Source organism: Ixodes scapularis, unplaced genomic scaffold (genome assembly GCF_016920785.2).
Source record: "Ixodes scapularis isolate PalLabHiFi unplaced genomic scaffold, ASM1692078v2 PGA_scaffold1__304_contigs__length_218370807, whole genome shotgun sequence".
NCBI lineage: Eukaryota > Metazoa > Arthropoda > Arachnida > Ixodida > Ixodidae > Ixodes > Ixodes scapularis.
Window position 1 is genome coordinate 26111452 of NW_024609846.1, and position 9423 is coordinate 26120874.

The 9423-nt window shown below is 40.0% G+C and overlaps 1 long non-coding RNA gene across 1 annotated transcript; it reads right to left on the reverse strand.

Annotated features, from left to right (window-relative positions):
- Nucleotides 1–1883: 1883 nt before the first annotated feature.
- On the reverse strand, nucleotides 1884–7688 carry LOC115330577. The gene is made up of 4 exons (XR_005716937.1): nucleotides 7632–7688; nucleotides 5755–5802; nucleotides 3387–3452; nucleotides 1884–1924 (listed from the first exon to the last, which is right to left on the reverse strand). It is a non-coding gene; the product is annotated as an uncharacterized LOC115330577 (long non-coding RNA).
- Nucleotides 7689–9423: the final 1735 nt, after the last annotated feature.

Consider the following 9423-nt stretch of genomic DNA (forward strand, 5'->3'; position numbering starts at 1 on the left):
CTTGTAATCTATTTTTCGATACCATGATCTTTCCTTTAGGCACACTTGTTTTTTTATGAACAATCGGATGTTTAGAGATGTGTTGAGAATAGGTAAATTCAAATGGAATTGTTCTTTACTGGTTTGAACTAGAGGCCTACCGACGAATCCCGCGCCATTGAATTGGAAAATTTATTCAATGGAACCCGCGAAACGAAAATCACGGAGATAAGCATGGTAAATAAACAAACTAACTTATTATAGTATATTAACCGTTCCAGTTTCTAATATTTTTCTCTGGTCATGGTGTCCTTGGTAGACGGGCAAAGCAGACGGCGATGATGGCCGGCAATCGCAAAAGCGATCTGTTATTTTCAGAGCCAGCCCTCTCTCCGCCAGCGCGAGCCGGCGCTCGACAGAGTTCGAGCAGTTTGGCGCTCAGCCGAGCTCAGGAGGGCCAGTCAGTCACTTTCATTCAGTCAAATGATTCTCTTCTAAGTGCACATTCGCATAAACCACTCACGTGTTATTTACAAGGCAAAGAAAACCGTAAGTGGCGAGCGTTTCCAAACGAACATTACCTGCACACATTTCGATATGTTTAGGCATCATTCCTCAGATTGTCGACCACTCACACACTCGGTGTGAAAGGTAAAGTAACCGCTAATTGCTATCACTGTTCACTTCACCGAACAAGCTGTGATCATCGTATGGTGGTATTTGCCGATTCCATCGCAAGCAGCACAGCTTTGGCCAAGCATTAGCCAATGGCTGGCAATGCTCCTTTGGCCAGTGGCCAGATATTGGACAGCTATTAGTCGATGACTGACCTTTTTGTGGCGATTAGCCAATGGCACTGGCCATCTGCAATTTGCCAGTCATTTTCTGATAAATGGACACTCTTCAGGCATTGGTTAGAGGACCTACGCCAGCCAGTGACCAATGCTTGGCCGAAATTCGTGCTGATTGGGATAGTCGTGGGACATCCTTATATTGGGGTGTATATTGCCACGAATGATAAATAATGAGGTGAAGAATAACTGAAGAAACTAAACGTTTAATGAGGCAAGCTTGTTCCCAAAGCAAAATAGAAGTAAGTTAGCGTCGCAGGCGTGGATGTCGGCGAAACAGCAGGATCGAGCGCTGGAGCGAGATTGACCGTGGCTCGCCACGCGGAGCCCCTTACCTACACGCATGGGCTTCTGGAATAATCGGCATAGAAAGTTCGACGCGTAGAGCATTCGAACCTAGGTCAAGCAACATGATTCTCGAATTTACGAGAACACTTAATTGCAGGAATATACAAATGATGCGTCGCTCCTAGGAATCGAACCCTGGATTTTCGCGTAGGAGGCAGGCACAAGAAACGTCAGGCCACGCATGCTGCCTACTTGGCCAGCTGCGCGCGTGGCAATATGATGGCGTCAACAGTATATCAACACCAAATGTTCGAAAATACTCTACAATAAGGGGGTGATGTTTATACACGCTTAGTGCTCATTTTAATGTGTCAAAACAACACTTCAAATCATTTGGTGCTCTTTTCCGAGCGGATCGTCTGATCGGCTTTTGACACGCTTTGGATTGAAACCAAGGCAAACAATTCAGAGATCGAAGAACAATATATTTCATTAGTTTGTATTACTAAACTGTTTTGTATATTTGCTAACATTTGTCGAGGGTTTTGGAGAAAACTCTTGCTTAGACCGAAGAAAGTTTCAGTAATTATATTAAATATAAATGGGAACTAATTTTACCTTTTGGACATAGGTTAATCAAAAGAATTTAAAAATATTAAAATAATACAATCTATAAATAGAGTTTTATGTTGGACTTCAAGTTGAAGTTTATATGGCGCTATTTAGAAACAAAAAAGAATGGATATAAAAATACCAGGAATTCTCACCGAGACATCGCCTGATCTGGCGGTTTTGCGGAGCCCCTTCTGTAAAAGCAAAAAGGTGCGTTATCCTACACGTCAGACTGAAACGAATAAATCGCTGTTAGTGTCAACAATAAAATATATATGACAATGACCTAAACTAAGAAAAATACGTATGATGCATAGCTTTCCACAATTGTCTTGTGTTCGGAAATGCACATTTAAGTGCATGAGGTTTTTACGCATTTGAACATTTAGAACCTCGTTCACTAATCCCTTCAAAAATATGTATGTTCAGTATCTGATAGTTTGTTTAATTTAGATACTGTTTCCGACCTAGAACTAAATACGTTTCATAAAGTTAATACGAAGGACGAGAACTCCTTCGTATATTAACTTTATGAAAAGTATTTAGAACTAATTTCGCAGTTTTGTTAAAAATAATTTACAATTAAAGTATTTTTCTAAAATAGTTAAATATGTGATGCATCTCTCTCGTGTATGTTGCCGTCTGCGCGTCAACTCCAGTGCGGCAACTAAGGTGTGCATATAAAATGTATGTGTTTAACATAATATCTGTTGATTGAAAGTATACCTCGAATATACTTTGCCAAGTGTCTCCTAAAAGGGTGAAATTATTTTAATTTTTGTATTTCGTATTTTTTCTTGCGCAATATGATAATAAAATCAAATTACCGATTAGTTCACGAGCATATTTCTTCAAGCTCATACACGTTTTCAAAACTGCTATCCTTTCCTAGTCTCATAAATCACCGCTTAGCAACCTACATCAGCAGATAACTACGCCCGTAGAACAGGATGTGCAACATTTCTGTTCCTAAATCTACATTTTCGGCACTCACCGACAGTTGCTTCTAAGCTACAATGCTGCGTATTCTCCGTGTGCACTCCAATATTTCAAAGTATTAGTCACTTCTGAGCAATATGCATATCGTTATTAAAACCGATGTTATTTTATGTTTGGCATGATCTTTTTGGCCTCAGCCAATACAAAAACATGCTTCTGTTTCGGTATTTTGTTCGAAACAATAATATAGACATGGCAGTAATAAATGAACAGAATGTCGTTAAACAGTCAAACACAAAGTAAATCTCCAGTTCTAGATCGCAGTTTCCAACGTTGCACTTTTATTAAACAACAATCGTAAGGATGAAATGTTTATTTGATGTTTTTGTTTATCTATCCATTTCACCCGGGAAGTATCGGTCAAAATTTTCTTCTACGTAATCATTGAGAGAAGTTTTTTACTTTAAGCCGGCTTTTTCAAATCTCAGTGTTTGGTAGTCGTAAAAACTTAGAATATTATAAAAATATTATCATTATCCGGAAGACGATAAAAATTATTTTTTGTCATAAATAACGCTGTTTATTTTAACAAATACGGTGACGATTTCATTAGTTATTTTTAGCTGTTTGTCAAGTGCTATATACACCGAGGACTTTCAGCCATGATCGATTAGTGTGATTCACTGTATATATACTTTCGGACTTAACCGCTCTCACCGTCTTCTTTGATTTTCGAACCTTCTTCTTGGAAGCACGACCGATAGGCGTCCCCCATAGTGGAAACTGCGAGGATAATGAAAACAACTTTAACAAAAAGTGGCACCACTTTCTCAATTTCTTAATGCTTCGAAAACACAGCCTGTGGCAAATAACGGAGCCAGGTTAGTCATCAATGCAATGACCAAATTAATATTTCTTAAAGCTACGAAATTCGTATTTTATGTTTTCTGAGTTATTTCTCTAGCCGATAGTAAGCAAATTGTGGATACGGGGAGCGCGTTGTAGAGATACACAAAGAAAGACAGAAGAAATCATTTAAGTTAGACGAACACAGACGTACACCAATATTTAGAGGAATGGCGTATGTCTGTGTTCGTCCCCCTGAGATGTTTTGAGGATCACCAAAAGAATGAAACGCAGGTGGTGGGAGGAGGGACCTCGCACAGAGGGACGACGTAAACTTTCTTTCAACTAGCAACAGCTGTTCTGCTGTGGGTAGGCTTAAGAAAGTGTACGTCATCACTTGTTCCACCTGTGTCTCATTCTTTCGGTGTTCTGCTACTCAACCAACCAGCTCGTCAGTATACTATAGGTGTATTATTATTTCTTTCTTTGTGCATTGAATCGGCAGTCAGGTTTCCAATTCTAGCATATTATGTTGCCGAGCATATCTATCTCATAAAATTAACCTGTGTATTTAAAATAAAACTGACAATATTATTTTTTTTAATTTACAAAATACAGTGCTAGATTATCGCTTTAATAAAGAATAATAAAATCAGTCCAGGAGGCTGAAGTTTGCCACGTATGTTTTTTACCGGTAGATGGCACAAACATATGAGCTTATTTAAACGCGCGCACGTACTTTCCTGGAGCGAAAGCAATCGACCAATGCGCATGCTCCCTGAAAATTTAAGTTTTATGATTAAAACAATCTCTGTCATTATATCAGACGTGATTAAAGCAAGAAGGTGCGTGCTAAATTAATTATCTTATTGTAAATTTGACTTTTCAAATAGACCCTGACAAGATTGTAAGCATCATTGGTTCGTTGGTAATTTCACAGCAAGGGTACAAAAAAAAATAACATACTTCGTGGCTAAAATGTCTTCCTTTTCTAACCGCAAGAAATAAACGGTGCGCATTGGGTTGAAGAAAGCAGCATAGATCTTGCGGCTTTTTGAAATTTGAAAAAATGGTATATAATCTTCCCAGGGCACTCGCATTTCTAATGATGTTGATCAAATACATACGAGTGCGTATTTTTGTTTTAGAGGGGAAAAAACACTTCAATTCAGTTTAATAAAAAAATAACTATTACATACAAAAAAGAAAAGCATCTCGAATTCTAAAGCAATGTACCGACTATTTGTGTTATGTAATTATACATGTTGATGTATTGCATAATGACCGCAGCAAAGGGCTAAGAGGGGTTAAGACATTCAAATTGAACAGGTAGATTATTCGTGAAATGGAACACTCATAGGCGACTGACTATATACACCAAGATTCTCTATTTTTAGGGCTCTAGTAATTGCCAAAATGAATTTAAAATGTTTGTATTACTTTTGTCTAGCGACCGGCCAACACTGCCCAAGTTAGTCACACCATGATGCCCATAAACCACGCGGATATGAACGCTCTTTGATTTTAGACGCCCCCATAATCGCTCAAGCTTATCTCGCCAGGTTACGATCAAAACCTCTAACTCTGCGCGTACTCCAACGCTATTCTCGCTCTAGCCCCCAGCCCTTTGACTTTCCGCCCTGCGTGCGCCTGCGAGATTTCCACGGACGACGCCGACCACGGCGGGTTTCTCTGTGACGACGTCGCCGTCGCTGGAGCTGGTTGCCAGCGACGCCGCTCCAACCAGCTTCCAACATTTCTTGGCCATATAACCAGTTTCCAACATTTATTGATAACAATCCCTCTCATCGCTGCTGCGATCAGAATCAATGATTTTGACGAAGCGAACAATGCTTTTGGTGTAATTGTTACGAACCACATGCTCCAAACGCGAAGCTAAACAAAAAAAACTGAATCTCGAGACGTCGAGAGAGCCAAGCCTGTTAGTGCGTGCAAGGGGACTATGCGATTTGGGCAGACGAGGTCCCCAAACCAAAAACCCCGGCGGCCTTTTAGAATTGGGCGGATCCGAGTGTCTTCCATATAAATCGATATATCCACGAAACTATCACGGCATTTTCAACAGAAATGCATGATAAATATATGAACATACAATGGGTTATGGCAGTCTAGTTATATTATATTTTATTTGTGACGTGTTCTAATGCCTTTTAGAGCAGTACCCCAGTTTCAATTCAAAGTTAAAAGTCAAATTCGGGCTTTGTGTTAAGGGTCTCACCGGATTTATGGTACTGTCTTCCACGTCCTTTGCCTGGAAATCTTCAAACTAAAAATGAAACATATATCGAAAATATTAACCGCGTAAAAAAGGCTTCTATCAGTCGAATTCTAATGGAAATGCACCCTTTACATTCGGCAGCCGAGAGTTAGTTTCCAGCTTTTGATTATGACGTTTTCCTATTACTCAGGCAAAAAATAAGGGGAGTGTTAACATTGCCATTCAAATATATATGGGTCTTCAGAGAATCTGCCTCTGTAAAGCGAACCAGAGAAAGCCGCGCCTGCACAGAAAAAGAACAAACCTTCACCGAATACGCACTAAGCTTAGCAGTTTTAACTTTTAGAATTTCAAAACGTAACTTCGCTTTTGTAAAAAAAAAATAATAACAATAAAACAGAACAAGAAGCTTGTTAAGAGAAAGCTTGGTAGCGTTTGCAGGCGACCGAGCTAGCGAAGCGTTTTTACTTGTAGCGCCATTTTCAGATAAACGCGGTGAGCAGACAACAGGGTGCGTCGTCTGCTCACTACCTCTGTCAAGAGATTGCGCCAAACGTAAATAGTATCGGTGACTCGTTACACTGCGAACGCGCCCAACCTTGACTTTCGAAAATGTTTTGCTCTAACTTTTTACATAAAAAGAACTGCGTTTTTAAATTTCACACAGTGAAAAACTGACCCCCTCAGTGAATATTTAATAAATGTTTGGACCTTCTATGTGCAGGCGCCAATGTTTCCGGCTTCTTTTACAGAGGAAGGCCCCCTTAGGACACCCCATACATAAGCAAAATTAAACTCACTATTAACACAAGATCAGTCTTGTAGTTTATTTCTCGATACCATGCTCCTTCCTTTAGGCAGACTTGTTTTTCGTATGAATAATCGGATGTTCTGCGATATGCTGAGAATAGGTAAATTCAAATGTAATTGTTCTTTTCTGCTTTGACCTAGAGGCCTACCGACAAATCCCGTGCCATTGGATGGAAAAATTGATCTGATTGAACCCGCGAAACAAAAATCACGGAGATAAGCAAGATAAATAAATAAACGAACTTATTTTAGTATATTAACCGTTCCAGTTTCTAATATTTTTCACTGGTCACGGTGTCTTTGGTACACAGGCAAAGCCGACGGCGATAATGGCAGCACTCGCAAAAGCGATGTTCTATTTTCAGAGCCAGCCGTCTTTCCGCCAGCGCGAGCCGGCGCTCGACAAAGTTCGAGCAGGTTGACGCTCAGGCAAGCTCAGGAGGCCAGCCACGCCGCTCACTAAAATATCTTACGAGTGTAAATTATATATTTACAACAATTTTTTACTCATCAGCTTTATTGCACCCTTCCGAACCGATCACTGAATTTAAACACAAAGGCGAAAAAATAATAGCCTCAGGACGGTGCAAATGCTCCGGCCTACCGATCATGTGAAAAGAGAGCATACTTTGAGCCTACGAACACCGTTTCTAGGAACAATGTCTGTTCACCTACTTTATCGCCAAGCACGCGGTCGTCAATCAATGAGATTCGCGGTGCACGCTAGGCAAATTAAGAGGAGAATAAAACGCTTCGATTAGGGTCGTTGAAAGGACAAGAAACAGTGCGAGGGGCACAGTAGCTCACGCTACTTGCTGCGTGGTACGTTCATCGATGTCCTTATCGGCAATTTCTTCAAGTTGAATTGAATCGAATTGAAATAAATTTATTTGAATTGGCTATGGACTGATACTGAGAGCCCTGGGGCTTGTCACGCACGTGCGTTTCTGAATCGTTCAATCACTGTATTAAAAAAAACGATTTGCAAGGTGGCAATGAAGGAACGAAAACTCAGACTCCTCGTCCCCGTCAGGTTTAAAAATTTTTAGCTGAACCTTGATTTATACCTGGGTTTCTGGCAGGTTTGCTTCACCGTATCTTTCTTGAAGAAGTCTCGCTAGGGCCTGTGTGAGGAAGAAAGGGGACTTTTTGTTGGTGACGGTAAGAGAAAGAAAATACGAGCAGTCGGAAGACTCCGAAACATGTTTTTTTACTATTGTACCCCGTAGATTGCGTTGACAAAAATTACGGCTTATATGTGTTTTTAAAAGTCATCTTTGCTAAGAGTCAGATTTAAAATAAATGAATGCAGCTCCAGAGAGCTGGGTAATAAATTAGCTATAATCCTAAAAAAAAAATACTTCCAAAGTAAAGATTTATACTATACTACAAGAGGTATGCCGTTATTTGTAGGAGATATTTCAAACATATATTCTAAAAAGTATAAAAAAGGCCCAAATTTCCTTCGAGAAACGAGACTTTTGATCTTCAACTCTAAACGTATTTCACACCAACAAAACAGTATTTCTTTTTAGAGCGCAGCTCTCAGGCACCCATTTCCGGCTTGAGCGGCGTCGCCGTCGGCGCAACCGCGCGATGACTATGACGTTGAGGATGACGTCATCGTGATGACGTCATCCTCATTACCACCATCATCGTCATCGCCACTGATGACGTCATTCGTGACGATGACGATGTGGATGACGCTAAATTCCCCGCTAAATTTAGTGGAATTCCCCGCTAATTTCCGCTAAATCTAGTGGCGAAACAACTCCCCACTAAAGTTAGGGGAAAATTGCCCTGCTAAATTCCCGCCGAATTTACGCGCGATGCTCTCACCACAGATGTGCATTTTCTGCGACTTGAGTTAGCAACACATCGATCCACACCCATGTTAGTAGTGGGGGACTTTCCACCTTCTCCCCTCAGAACGCTTCCCTCCTCCTCTTCAAGAGCTGGGCCCTAATTCGGCGCTACAGGAGATTGTAAACGCCTTTCTTTTTTTTTTTTAAATTATCATTGGTGACAATACACAAGGCGGTTCACCAAGAATAAGAACTAAAAATAGTGCTTTGTATATAAAGCAGTGATTCCTTCGCGAAAGCGTTATCGACCGCGGCAGTAATCACGAGACGAGTGTAAAGTCATTGCGAGAAACTAAGTTACATAATGTTTACTAATTACCTTCTAAAATATTTATTTCAGCTGACGCATTCTAATTAAAGACATGACGCCCTCAATAAAAAAATATGCCATAAATTATTATTATTATTAATATTATGAATATTATTATTATTAAGGAACATTATTTTCCCTTTCGATACATAAATGAATCATAAATGTGGTTAGGATTCAAGTAACTAAATACTGGTGCCTGCTATTCCTTCGAAAATTTAAAACCCGAAGAGAGGATATGACAAAACTAGGTGGAAACATAGCTATGAGGGTCCCACCATTTATTAAGTCCGACTTTCAGCGTACTTAGCGGCTGTGGTGAAGTTGGTCTCTCATTCCAGTTTAGGTGCCTTCGTTCATCAGCATGGCTAGAGACATGTAGGCCTTCCTGACTTCGTGAATAACAAATATTGGTGGCTCCGTTGGTATTGGACAGTAACTTCAGCCACCAATTTTTCCGTCATTACTATAACTTTTAAGTTAGGTATATTTGCTCAAACGAATCCCTAAATTATAAGTTTGAGAACAGAAAAGAAACCATGCACAATATTCAGTCTAAAATAAAAACAACCTCGCCCAACAAAAAGAGAAAAAACGAAGGAAAACATTGGGAAAAAAAAGACAGTAGGCACAATTTTTTATTGTAAGTAGAAAGGCGACCATAACAGAAATAACTGCTCTGCA